The sequence below is a fragment of the Heloderma suspectum genome, chromosome 12 (assembly GCF_057233095.1).
Source record: "Heloderma suspectum isolate Gila_16-S chromosome 12, 16-S_ref, whole genome shotgun sequence".
NCBI classification, from domain to species: Eukaryota; Metazoa; Chordata; class Lepidosauria; order Squamata; family Helodermatidae; genus Heloderma; species Heloderma suspectum.
Genome location: NC_139469.1, coordinates 12,078,120 through 12,092,099, shown reverse-complemented (window position 1 = coordinate 12,092,099; position 13,980 = coordinate 12,078,120). Strand labels below are relative to the sequence as shown.

General features: G+C 47.5%; 1 protein-coding gene across 3 annotated transcripts in view; it reads right to left on the bottom strand.

Moving 5' to 3' along the window:
• Positions 1 to 13,980, bottom strand: part of PRKAR1B (protein kinase cAMP-dependent type I regulatory subunit beta) — a 158,430-nt gene that overhangs the window by 141,162 nt on the left and 3,288 nt on the right. The gene's annotated exons all lie outside the window — the stretch shown is intronic.

Here is a 13,980-nt window from a genome sequence, read left to right as displayed (position 1 = left end):
TTGACCTCAGCCACCCCTCATAACATTCTAAAAATCCTAGCGTGAAGCAAGTTCCCAGTAAATAATTTTACTCCTCTCTTTCCATCAGGTTTGATCCTCAGAAATATAATCCAAATTGTCCTGGAAAATATTGCATATCCATCAACTAAAAAAAGAAAGAAAGCAGTGATGTTTGTAAGGGAAATCTTCTAAAACTGTTTCCTGGTTGACAGGTGATGGGATCCAGGCAGAGCTGTGTTCTTTTTTTTGTTCTTTTTCTTTTAGTCTGAGACTTTCTAGTCCTCTTTGTCGCATGCCTGCTAGCTCAAATTAGGTGCCAGGGCCAGCAGATTGCAACCCTGGGTCTTCCCAGGCTCCAGGTTTCGGAGGGCCCTGGGGGAAGATACCCTTTATGGGCTCCCTCCCTCAGTGCATCTACCTTCTCACCACCACTGTCGCCAGCTGCTATTGCTCCTCATCCTCTTTCTCATCGTGGCTACCACTTGCTTGCTTGACAGGCAGCAGGACAGTGAGCAAGTACGCCGTGGCATCTGCTGTTCCTCTTTCTCACCACCACCACCATCTGGGCCAGAGCAAGAAGCAGGTGAACAAGCAGGTTGCAATGGTGGAGAGGAATAGCGAGTGCCCAACTATTCCTACCCTTGATGCTGGCCCTGGCAGGAACCTAGCTGCTGGGGTCACTGCTCAAATAGCTTGACTGGCTCTCAGTCCTCCAGTATGCTGTCCCTCTTATCAACAGGCCAATTTCTGGCGGACCATCGATTGCCCACTGGTTCTTGGCATTCTTGCAAAGAATGCTGGACCAGCTAGGCAATTCTTAAGGAAGAGTCACATTTAGGATAATGTAAATCACGCTTGTTACACCTTAATGATTATGATAACCTGGAAAAGTTTGGATGATAATAAGCCAAGACATCAATGAGCCTTTTGCCTGTGCACACAAGTGCCCTTTCACGTGACCCAGCAAACAAATCAGGAAGTGTTCCATCAACTACAGTTTCCCGCTTCGTCCAAACCAGAAAGCTATAATTAACAGCCTCAGAACAAGCCAGAAGCCGAAACCAACTTCAAACCATGGTTTAAGATATCTTGGCTTGTTATGAAGCTGGTAACCATCCTTTCCAGTTCTTATGAAAAAGGAAATGCTTCCAGATTGGTGGGTGCTTCCAGATGAGGCTTCAATTGCGCCAGCGCCCTGCCTCATTCGTGGAATTGCACAGGGGGTCCAGCAGGTGCCATCTTCCACTCATAACCCTCCCATGTTTTCCCCGCTTCTTCTTTAGCCTTTTTCCTCACTGTAGAAAATCCACTGAGAAAAAAGATAGGATTGCTGCACAATGCCTTCTGATTGACAGTGCTAGTTTAGGGCTTTTTGGCACACACACACACGTGCACACAGATACGCACATGCACACACACACACCAGCAATCCCGATACCGACCGCTCTTTCCTTGCTTGCAGCAATGGTGGGGGGAAAGTAGCATACTGTTTTAACTGTTCTATTGTTTTAGATTTTAATTGGCATTAGCTTGTTTAATGATTTAATATGTTTAGCTGTTTACATTACTTATTGTTTTATACTGTTTAAAATTATTTTATCTGTACGTCGCCCTGAGATCTTAATGATATAGGGTGGGATAGAGATGTTTTAAATAAATAATAAATAATAAATAATGCGAAGAGAAAACTCTCTGGAAAAGACCCTGATGCTGGGAAAGACTGAAGGCAAAAGGAGAAGGGGACGGCAGAGGATGAGATGGCTAGATAGCATCACTGATGCAATGAATATGAACTTGAGCACACTCCGGGAGAGAGCACAGGACAGGAAGGCCTGGCGTGCCATGGTCCATGGGGTCACGAAGAGTCGGACACGACTGAACGACTGAACAACAACAAAAAAGCTAAAATACGTTGGTATTTTTTTTGCATGTTAGCCCTGCCCCTTCTGCCTCTGGCCCCGCCCACCACTGGAATGCGGCCCCCGAGAGCTTCTCCGAAACTGAATTCGGCCCTTGGGCTGAAAGAGGTTAAGCATCCCTGGTATCTTTGTTCATTAAGCAGAACTATGGTCATCTGAATGCAGTCTCTGAGTACGTACTCTTCCCCAGGCAATTTAGAGCACATCAGTGAACCTTGGAGATTCCAGTCAGAAGAAGAAGAAGTAGACCATGCAAGACTGCTCTCTACCCATGCCTGACATAAAAGAACAAGGGCATACTTGTGACCCATGGGCAATTAATCTGCCAGGCATCCAGCTGTGTCTAATGCAAAGTGACCTTGGGAGGGTTTTGGCTCTATTATTCCCATAATGTACCTCTCTTGTACTTAGGTCCTTGGACAAGTTATTTTTTTTTCTTTTAGCCTCACCAGTTTGCCTTCTGGGAAACGAGTGTTTTCTGACCAGCCACGCTCACCATGGCAGCCATTTTATGACTGGGAAGCCTCCCCTTGTCAGCCATTTTGTGGGAGCACCCTTGACACTTGCACAAAATTCCAAATGTCCCCACTCATCCAAAAAGGTTGAGGACACCTGTGTATATAATTTATACAATAACCCCACAGCACTAGGTCCCTCCAGTTCTACTTATCCTCCCCCTCTATTCTTTCCCTTATAAGAAGTTGAGCTCTTGTCGATATCATTTGGCATCTTTAAGAGAATGCAGAACAATTATCCTTGGCCATCCAAACCTAAATTACCATAAAGAGCTGGACTCTCAGGAACAGCTATGTTTGTTCTGTTTCAGGCAGGTGTTCCTGCCTTGTGAGGTTCCAGAGCTCTTCAAGATGCTAAGGCACCCTTCTGCACAGGCTCATAACTAGCCTTATTGACATGCGGCCTGATTGGCTGAGGTCTTCAGATATTAAAGGCACAATTCTATGGCCGCTAAACAACGGCTAGATGGCCATAAGATCTTTCAGTTTTCGGGAACCGACCTTGGAGCCAGCACTCCAAGGTCGGTTCCCGGAAAAACCACATCCCGGGCCCCTCCCCCACCGCCTCGTAGGCAGCGCAGTTCGTCCCTGGCTCGCCACCTCCCCCCGCCCCCGGCTCCAAACTGCTCCAGCTAGACCGCCGAAGTCAGCTGTCTAGCCACAAATGCAGGGTGGCTGAAGCGTGGTGGAGAAGATCTCCTCAGTGCTCTGCCCACCCTGCATTGGATAGTCGGTCGCCTCCGAGTTCAGAGGCGGCCAACTATCCCCATAGGATTGTACCCTAAGGGAGCAATCCTATGGCCGGTAGTCAGCATCTGGATGGCCATAGGCTATGTGGTTTTCCGGGAACCAACCTCAGAGCCCGCGCTCTGAGGTCAGTTCCTGAAGAAGCGACCTTCCCCCCCCTTCCGCACTGCCTCGCAGGCAGCGTGGAACGGCCTCACGAACCGCGCTTGGAAGAGGAGCACAGAGTGGCCAAAGCAGGGTGTTCCGGGGGGCATTCTGAAGCGTGGAAGGCGCAAATGCTGGCACAACACATCCTATGTGTCGGCCGGCAACCTCCTCCCCCGCTCCACCTTCCCACGACTAGACAGCCACAATTGGCTGTCTAGCCACAAATGCAGAGCAGGAGAAGCGTGGAGGGAACGATCCCCTCCGTGCTTCCTGCCCTGCATTGGATAGGCAGTCGCCTCTGAGTTCAGAGGCGGCCGCCTATCCCCACTGGATTGTGCCCTAAGTGTCAGATCACAATCAACATATCGGTTGTATAACATTTAATTTATTATTACATTACCGCCCATTAGCCAAAGCTGTTTTACAAGACAAAGCTTAAAACCATAAAATACAACAACATAGTAAAACATAATATAAAACTATGATTTTAAAACAAAATAAAACCAAAGTAGTGACCAAGATAAAAGCCAGCAGCAGTGCAAAGACCTAAAAGCATGCTAACACGGTTTTTAAAACGGAAGGGCTAAAAAGTTTGGGAAAATAAAACGATGCTGAGAAGACCAGGTGAGCCTTTCTGGGGAGGAATTACACAACCATGTGCCACCACTGAAAAGGCCCTCTCCTTAGTAGCCACTCGCCTAACCTCATTCGACGGGGCCATAACCTATTGCTACGGTGGGTTCCTCCGCTGTGATGCCTGCAATGAATATGGGATTTATAGCTACAAGGTACCCTTAAATAGCAGAGTGTGGTTGTTGTTGTTTTATTTCCAAAGGCTATTTTTATTTCTTGCCTTGAGTGCCATTTTTTTGGTAGAAAGGCGGGGTATAAATCAAATAAATAAATAAAATATCTATATTACACTAGGGATGCTTCTAGACAGAGGGCTCTAGTGCTACCAATCCAAAGACATTGCACAGCTCTTCTGTCTTTCCCTCTTGAACACATTTTTTTCTGGTAGCAAAAAAGGCAGAAGAAGCAGTGGGAAAACTCAGGAGACGTTCTCAGCAACCCTTAAAACAGCCCTGTAAGGTAGACCAGTATTATTATCCCCATATTCCAGGCAGAGGGAAGGGACTGAAGGAAAAAGGCTTGCCTAAGGCCATCTAGTGATTTTGTGGCAGAAGTAAGAGAATGCCTATTTCCAGATCTTCTGCTTGATGCCCTTTCTCAAGTCCCCCTCCTGAAGCTGAGTCAGGTGGTGACAGGGACAGGACTGTGGCACCCCGCTCACGAAACAAATTATAACTGAACCAAATCAAAATCATAACAGCCATAGTATCTAGGCAGTCCATGGATAGAAAGGAGAACCTCCCCCCATCGCAGCAGCAATTAGGGAAAAAACCCAAACAAATCCCTGTCAGCAGCTTTCTACAAAGGCATCCTAGAAAAGCTGCATCTTTACCAGGTGGTAAAACGCACATAATGATGAGGCCGGGTGGAATTCCCAGACAGGGCATTCCACAACATTGGTGCCACAACTGAAAAGGCCCTGCTCCTCAGACCCCAAGCATTCCGCTTCAGTCAGGGCCCCTGGTTTGATCAGAGGGCACGGGAGGGAACATACAGGAGAAAGCAGTCCTTAAGGTGCTAGCAAAATGCCCCTCTTGTTACGACAGGTGGCAATGTGCGGTTTTAAAGAACAGACCTTGCTTGCTGCTGCCGAAACAATCCCTTTGCACGTCTCCTCTGATATTCATGGAAATATTCTGGCCTCAGAATTTTTATTTTTTATTTTTCTTCATCCTCACTTTCCTGCAATGACAGCAACTATTCAGAGCCTCTGTCCTAGCTTTCTCCTGACTGTTTCGCTGTTGAGCACAAAAGAAGGGCATTGTCCTTCCTTCAAAGCTCATTTACCAGAACAGAGCGGCCGTCATTTTTTAAATGCATGCTTTTCATGCAAAATTCATGCCCGCATCTCTGCAGACGTCGCTTTTATAATACATTAAACTGTAACGGCAAGCTAAGATGCCGCACATATAACGTGCTGCTAGGACCGCTTTGTGAAACATCAAGTACTAATGAGGGAAGGACGCAGCTATTAGGATGAGAGGCATCAAATCTACAGCAGCTCCTTTAAGACAAGCTGAATGGTGTTCCATTCCTGCCATTTATTTATTCATTTATTTATTTATTTATTCAAAGTATTTTTATGCCACTCCGCAGACAAAAAGGCTCTCAGAGCAGCTTAAACCAGGCAGTCCATGTCTGCGGCTTACAATCTAAAAAGACACGACATACAAGGAAAAAGGAATGAGGAGGGAAGAGGGGGGGGAAACAGTTCTTTCAGCGGGGCTGATAGAATAGCCCTGCTCTCCCTCTCATCTCTCTCGGTACAGCCCGCTGGAATGACTGATGGTGGTGACAGCTGAGGGAGGAGGAGCCTTCATGAGGCAAGTCTTTCAGAAGGGCTGATGGAATGAAGGTCAATTCCTGCCTTATCAGGAGCGGTCCTGTGGTTCGAGGCTCAGGAAGGCCAGGCTAGTAGGGGAGCTGTCCAGCACAGAAATTTACTTAATTTTATTTTTAAAATTTCTTGGCCGCCTTTCAGGGCAGAAGCCCTCCCAAGGCGGCTCACAGGAATAAAATACATAACACCAGTTAGGGTATTAAAAGCAATAAAACCTAAACACAGTAAAATAGCAATAAAAGCAGTCATATCAAGAAAAGGTCACGGTAAAATAATAGGTTTTCAAGGCCTTCTTAAACAGCCTGCAATGACGGAGCATGGCGGACCTCTGATGGCAACTTGTTCCAAAGGCGTGGGGCCACTGCAGAGAAGGCCCTCTCACGTGTGGTCACCCACCTGACTGCTCCCACGGGTGGGCAAATGAGAAGGGTAGCAGCTCACCTCTCCACTCTCCAAAGCTGGACCTCTAAAGTTACCTGAACAAAAGGCAGTTTTCACCCACAAATGATAAACTCAGCCATAAACTGGAAAGACTGCCACCTTAAGCATGTTTTATTCAATGTGAACTCCATTTAAATCAGTAAAATTACTTCATTCATATGAAATATGCAATCATTTCTCTTTCAGAAAGATATCATAAGGGACAAAGCTTATTCCCCCCTCTCTCCAGAACTGCACTTTGCTCCTTCTCTGCCCTTTCTCTCCACAACACACGTTTTTTTTCGGGCGCCGCTGCCATTGCCAGACTGTCTGCAGAAATCAGGCAGAAATCAGCCAGTCACTTGCCTGTCTGTCCCGAGGCGCCTGTTCACCCATGGGCTTGAGTGCCTGATGAGAGGAAGCCGTGGTATCCCAGACACCTCAGACAGTGACTGTGAAGCAAAGAAGCAGGATTCTACCTCAGAAACCTTTACATCTGCAAAGTCTCCTCAAGGGGTATCAATCCATGGTCCAGTCTGAGGACTGGACACCCAGCTGTGTCCCAGGACTTGAGCTTCTCAAGCACGGACCCTGAATCCTCAGCTCTGCTACCTCACAAACTGTCCAGGGCCCCTCACTTCACCCTTTGGCTCCCAGCTAAAAAGCCAAAGGGTGCACCTAGAGGCTTTAAAGAGACACCCAGGTGCCCAACTCTGGGCCAGGGCCTTGTCTATTTCAAATTCCTGTCAGTTCACAGCTGAGGAGTGGGGCTGAGACCCTCAGCAGGCCAGCACCATTATTTAAGGCAGGGGTCCCCAACCATTTTGGGTCAGCGGGCATGAGAAGGTGTCGTGGAGGTGCCCACAAAATGGCTGCCATGGGGGGGGCGGGTTGCCCATTCATAAAATGGCTGCCTAGCCAGTCACAGAACACCCATTTCCAAGAAGCCAGCACTTGTCTTTGCAACATGCCAGCCTCCCAATTCAATTATTATTTAAAAAGTAAAAAATCATCAGCTGCAGGGAGTCTACGGACATCAAGAGGCGTGTCCATGGGCAGGATGTTGGAAACCCCAGATTTAAGAGCTTATCTGGGAGTTGTTAGAGCACTGTCTGCTTTGCCTTGAAGCTCTTCCAGGTACCAATGGAGCCTTCCTGCCCCCCAATCTTTGGGCCCTGTGTGAGGCAGTGAATTTCAGAAAACAAGGGGCTAGGGAAGGAAAGGTTTAAACCTCCATTATCCCTTCAAGACTTGCCCAGTGGCTCAAAGCGGAGCCAGGAAAAGGGATGAGGCCCTTTTCACCATACCCCTTCTCCCTAGCAGTTCTTCAGACTGAGAGCTGGTGTAACAGCGGCTAACAGTTGGGGAATATGTGGCACAGGAACTGACACTTTTTTGTGCTACCCAACCCCAATGGGGGCAGGGTTCTCCCCACCCTCACCCCACTTGGGCTGGGGGGAGCATGCTTCTCCTGGGAAACAAGGTACATGCACCCTATGTGCCTTGTTTCCCAGCAAAATAACTGGGAATCCGGCTGTGTGGTGGTGGCACAGTCACTTTTGCAGCAGCAGCACAGTACAGCCTATGGTGGGTTCCACGGAGGGCATTGCATCCCATACCCACTGAAGTGGCCCATCCCTGCTCTAGACCACTTCTCAGCCTGCCATTGACACACCTGCATCCAAGGTAACTGCCTAACCTCAGCATCTGACAATGCAAGCTCAAGATTCCGCTCCTATAACACATTGCGCATAGAATCTACTCCCTAGGAAGACTACGAGGATGGGCCCACAATGTTTGTCTTTTTTTTCTTTTTAAATAGGATGAATATTTGGAGGCCATATAAAATAAATTCCCAGAAGTGCAGCAGCATGCTTGCTTCTGACTTCCACCACACTGCCAATCTTTAGAAGAGACTAATCACTGAAGGAGGAAAGAATGGAACGGGTGTATTTTTATTTTTTATTTTTTTTGATACTCATAATTTTGCTAAGCTTGCATCATTACTTATTGGCAAGATGTCAACGCCTTAAGAAACAAAGCTTCTTTCTCATGGACTGTAGACAACTCTGCCTTTGGCATTTCTCAAAATGTGTTTTGGAAACACAACAGCACAGTGGATTATTATTATGCATTATTTATAAAACACTCGCCTGTTGGCATTGTGTACAGGGGGGATGGTGTGCTAGACAAGCAAGAGACAGACCAAATGGTGAGGTTTCAGAATCCTCTTTCAAAATCCTGCACTCTCATAAGAGTCTTTGCTCAGCCATTTTGCGGGCTGGGCAGTGCCTCTATACAACCACTCTTCCCAGTAAGGGACAAAGCCCCTTAACATCTTTACCATCCACCAGTCAGTGAGTCCACCTGCTGCATGTTCTGCCCCTTCCCTCTGAAACATAGAGGCTGGGCTGAATCACCAACAGCTAGCAGCCAGAAGAAAATGCCCTGCACACACCAATGTTAAATGCAATCCCTTCTGGCAGACAAGCTCGGTTGGAAAAAAAAAAATTGTATAAATAGAATACATTAATGAAACAGGATCCCAGCCAGGTAAATAATATAAGCCAATCCTTGGCCGTGCCAATACCTCCACATCTCTGAATACAGAAGTATCCATTCTACGCTCTGTTGTGCATATGAAGAAGCAAAAGAGGAAGGCCTGTTGCTTAGTGGTAGAGTGCATCCTTTGCATGCAAAAGGCCCCAGCTCCAATCCTTGCATTTCCAGGTTAAGTCTGGGGAAAAGATTCCTGTCTGAAGCCAGTCAGCGTAGATCCGGGATGTTTATGGCCGTGCCCCTTTCCCCTGGCCCTCTCTCTTCTCCCCCAACCACCAAATGTTTGGTGGTTTTCTGGTTTTTCCATGGTTTTCCCAAGTGGCCTTGGTGGCTCAGAGTGCCTTTTACCAGCCTCAGATGGTTCGCCAGCTTCAGCCTTTCCTGGACAGGGATAGCTTGGCCACAGTGGTACAGGCGCTAGTAACCTCGAAACTGGATTACTGCAATGCACTCTATGTAGGGCTGCCCTTAAGGCTGCTCTGGAAACTGGAGCTAGTGTAGAATACAGAAGCTCAGCTGTTACTGGGAGCTGCCCTTTTTCAGCATGCAAATCCTTTGCTGAAGGAACTGCACTGGCTGCCTATTCGCTACTGGGCCAGGTTTAAGATTTTGGTACCAGTGTACAAAGCCCTAAACAACTTGGGACTAAGTTACCTGAGAGAGCACCTCTTCCCTTACCAACCTGCCCAATCACTGAGGTCATCAGAAGGCATGTTCCTGGTGGTTCCACACAGACCAATGGCCCGACTGGAGACCACCCAGAGGAGAGCCTTCAGTGCGGTGGCTCCCTCCCTTTGGAACTCCCTGCCTCTGGTGGTTAGGCAGGCGCCAACACTGGGTTATTTTCAGCACCTCCTGAAAACAACTCTTTTCCAGGAAGTCTTCCTTGGTTAACCAGCCTCGGTTTTATTGGCACTCTTTTTTTTAAAGAATAATTTTAATGTCGTATTTCATTATTTTTATCCTTTGTTCATTTTATCTCTTGCTTTTCATCACTCCAGAATCTGTTTACATGTGGAACAGTATACAAATGTTGTAAATAATAAATAAATGGCTTAGTTACTGGCAGTAACAGCTGTAAGCTAAAATATATCCCAGGGCATAGTCTGAAGGCACATGAGGCAGCCATCTTGCTGAAGCTAAGCAGGACTGGGTCTGGTCAGTGCTCGGAGGGGGCATCACGTGGGAACCACATGTTGCCACCTTGAGTTCCATGATGGAAGAAAGGTGGGATATAAATGTAAGAAAGAAAGAAAGAAAGAACGAAAGAAAGAAAGAAAGAAAGAAAGAAAGAAAGCGAGCGAGCGTGCGTGCGTGCATTGACAGTTTTGCCCTGCTCCTTTGTCTTTGGCCCTGTCTACTACTAGAATGTGGCCACTGAGAGCATGAATTTGACTCTTGGGATCAAAGAATTTTGAGACCCATGGTGTAAATAAGGATGGCAGAGGATGAGATGGCTAGATAGCATCACCGATGCAATGAATATGAACTTGAGCACACTCCGGGAGAGAGCGGAGGACAGGAAAGCCTGGCGTGCTATGGTCCATGGGGTCACGAAGAGTCGGGCACGACTGAACGACTGAACAACAACAAAGATGGTCCCATAACCTGACATGGTACAGATAAATCAGAGCAAACACGAATAACTTGTGCCCCTCTTTTTTGAATTTCTGCTACAATGCGCAAAAGGGGAATTTCCTCTGTAGTGACATAATTAAGCTCCAGGTTGGGAAAATATGGGGGAGATGCTTATGTTTCCTTCTTTGTACGTTACAGTACGAGCATCAGAAAGGCTGGGATTCCAAAGTATGTGGGCTGCAACGAGTAAGACATCAGCAGGGATTTTAAAGAAAGCTTCCTAATCCAGAGCAAGTCAATATCCCTTTTCTTTTCCTTGGCCTTATATGCTGTTTGGAGTTCACCGCTCACAACAGCCAAGCTCTTGATCGCTGACCAGGCTGAAAGAGCATAGCATCATAAGTACAGTTGTCCTCCAGCTCCCACTATTGATTTATTGAATGCCCAGGCAGTGTAATGGCTAAGAGACTGAGCTGTAAAGTAGGAACACAGGAAGCTGCCTTATACTGAGTCAGACTGTTGGTCCATCTAGCCAAGCACTATCAACACTGACCATAGGTAGGGATGCACAGATTGTGTAAAGTCCATTCCGTCTGTGTTTCATGGATCGTCAGGGGCCTTTTGTTCTGTCGTCCACCCATCGACGGAATTGGACGTTTTTGTTTCCGAGTTTGCGCAAATGTGCATTTGCACAAATTCTCATCTCAGAAAATGTGCAATTTCCCCAAAAATATGTATTCTCATGGTTTAGCCTATGGGGGAAATTCGCATTTTGGCTGGTTTTTTTAATTTTGTGCAAAATTCGGGAAAGTTGGAAAAATGGTCCACAAGTCTGCGGAATCCGCTCGATAGAGGGAAAGGTGGTCTGCTATGGAATCTGTGGACTGGATTCATGAAAATCTGAACTCATCTGGTTCTGCCGTGGATTTTTCCATCCTTAAGCATAGGTGTAGCAGACACAGGGCTTACAGGGACAGAGCACCAGCATATTTTTTGATTAGCAGAGACGCTGACGTCATCTGTATGCCCCTCAGATTTCTCTGTTCCCCTGAGTTTAGCTGCAATCCTCACAGTAGCTGGGGAGAAATAAATTTTCCCAGCAATAATATATGGTTCCCTGTTGTGATGCAAAATATTGCGGGGGGGGGGGGTGTTTGTCTTGAATGAGCAGTTAAGACTCATTAGATTTACCAAAGACCTGCTCCCAGTGGAAATGAAAATTGCTAGAAGTGGTTTGTTGATATGGATCAACACGGCTGCCTGAATTATTAGACTCTCCATGGGGGCATGGCTAGAGGGATGGTCATGATGAGCATGTGCACTTCAAAATTTAGCACTACATCACCAGCGCTGACTGGTGGCAGCTCTCCGGGGTTTCAGGCAGGAGTTTTTTCTGCCTTACCTGGAGATGCCAGGGATCAAACCTGGGACCTTCTGCATGCGAAGTAGGTGCTCTATGGCACCAGATACCCATCATAGGAAGCTCCAGCCAAACAGGAACCTTCTTGCAGCGCGTAGCTGTATTGCAGGCGTGCACTGGAACACAACACATGTACATTCCAAGCAGCTACCCAAAATGTAGTTTATGACCTGACCGCCTTCAGGTTGCAGGTCATCTCCCCGCCATGCTCATAACTGTGGTCGTTCAGAGTAACGTAAAAAGTAATATTTCCAGCCCTTTCAGCAAGTGGTCCTTGGGTAAATTCAGAGCAGTTACCTTAATTTAAATCAGAGGAGGCAACCTGCAGCCTTTGGCCTAATTTCAAAAGCTCTCTGTTATGTGATCAGTTCAGACCTCTGGAAAGAGCAATCTCTCCCTTCCAACAGCCTGCTGCATGGAAAGGAAGAGGACGAGAGTGCAAAGGGGGTGGCAGAAAGACAGAGAGAGAGAGAGAGAGAGAGAGAAAGAAACCCATCCACTTTTGGCTCCGGTTCTGCCCATGCTGACATGCGACCTCTGACAGATAACCCACAAGGTTATGTGGCCCTCAACAGGGAAAAGAGGATACCAATTCCTGGTTTAAATGATGCAGAGCAGAAGGGGGTGATCTTGCAAACGTGATGTTAGCAAAACTCCCTGCAAAGAACTTTAATTTTGCCTTGCAATATATCCAAAGGGCTCTGGATAGGGGTGAATGCTCCTTCCTTGTTCTCCTCGACCTCTCAGCGGCTTTTGATACCGTTGACCACGGTATCCTCTTGGACTGCCTGGAGGGGTTGGGCATTGGAGACACCATATTACGGTGGTTCTGGTTCTTCCTCTCCGGCAGGTACCAGAGGGTAGCACTGGGAGAGGAGGTTTCGGACCCGTGGCCGCTCATTTGTGGGGTGCCACAGGGTTCCATCCTCTCCCTGACGCTATTTAACATCTATGTGAAGCCGCTGGGGGTGAGTCGGACACGACTGAATGACTGACCAACAACAAATCGTATGCGGATGACACGCAGCTCTACCTCTCGTTCAAATCTTCACCAAGGTTGGCCGTAGAATCCCTGTCCAAATGTCTGGAGATGGTGAGTGGCTGGATGGGGAGGAACAAGCTGAAGCTGAACCCTGACAAGACCAAGGTACTTTTGGTGGGAGACAATAGGAGGCTGGGGGATGTTGACCTGGTGTTGAATGGGGTATGGTTACCCTTGGAAGACCAGGTCTGCAGCTTGGGGGTCATCTTAGACTCCCAGCTGTCCATGGAGGCTCAGGTGTCAGCTGTGAGCCAGACAGCACTGTACCAACTCCATCTGATATGGCGGCTGTGCCCCTACCTTCCCGACCATCTGCTCCTATCAGTAGTACATGCCCTGGTCTCCTCTCGTTTAGACTACTGTAATGCACTCTATGTAGGGTTACCCTTGAAGATGGTTCGGAAGCTGCAGCTGGTACAGAACGTGGCGGCTCGCCTGATTAAAGGCAGCCACCGGTGAGATCGCATCACTCCGGTGCTGAAGGAGCTGCACTGGTTACCAGTTGCTTTCCGGGCCAAATTCAAGGTGTTGGTTTTGACCTTTAAAACCCTATACGGCTCCGGCTCAGCCTATCTCAACGAGCACCTCCAGCAACACCAGATAGACCGCTCAACAAGATCAGCCTCGGATGGCCTTCTCTCTGTCCCATCAGCCAGGACAGCTAGGCTGGTGAGGACGAGGGAGAGGGCCTTCTCTGTGTTGGCCCCCATTCTGTGGAACTCCCTCCCTAGGGAACTCCACCATGCCCCCTCTTTAATGAGCTTCCACCATGCATTAAAAACATGGTTGTTCAGGCAGGCATTTGGGGTGGGCTAGGGTAATTTTAGAAATGTGATGTTTTTAATGTTGAATTTTATTGTGTAAACTGTTTTTATTGTTGTATATCACCCAGAGTGGCTGGGTGACTGGCCAGATGGGCGATTAATAAATTTAATAAATAAATAAATAAATAAGAGCCAACAATTGAATCCTTAAAGACAAAATAATAATCTAACAATTATATTGGACTTATGAGAGAGAGGGGGAGGGAGGGAGGGAGGGAGGGAGGGAGAGCATAGTCCTTTAAAACCATTCTTGGAGGAAAATCTGTGGCAGGAAAACTCTGCAAATAGAAGTGGCTTTGGGGAAAGGGCCCAAATCCCAGCCTTTCTGATGCTTGT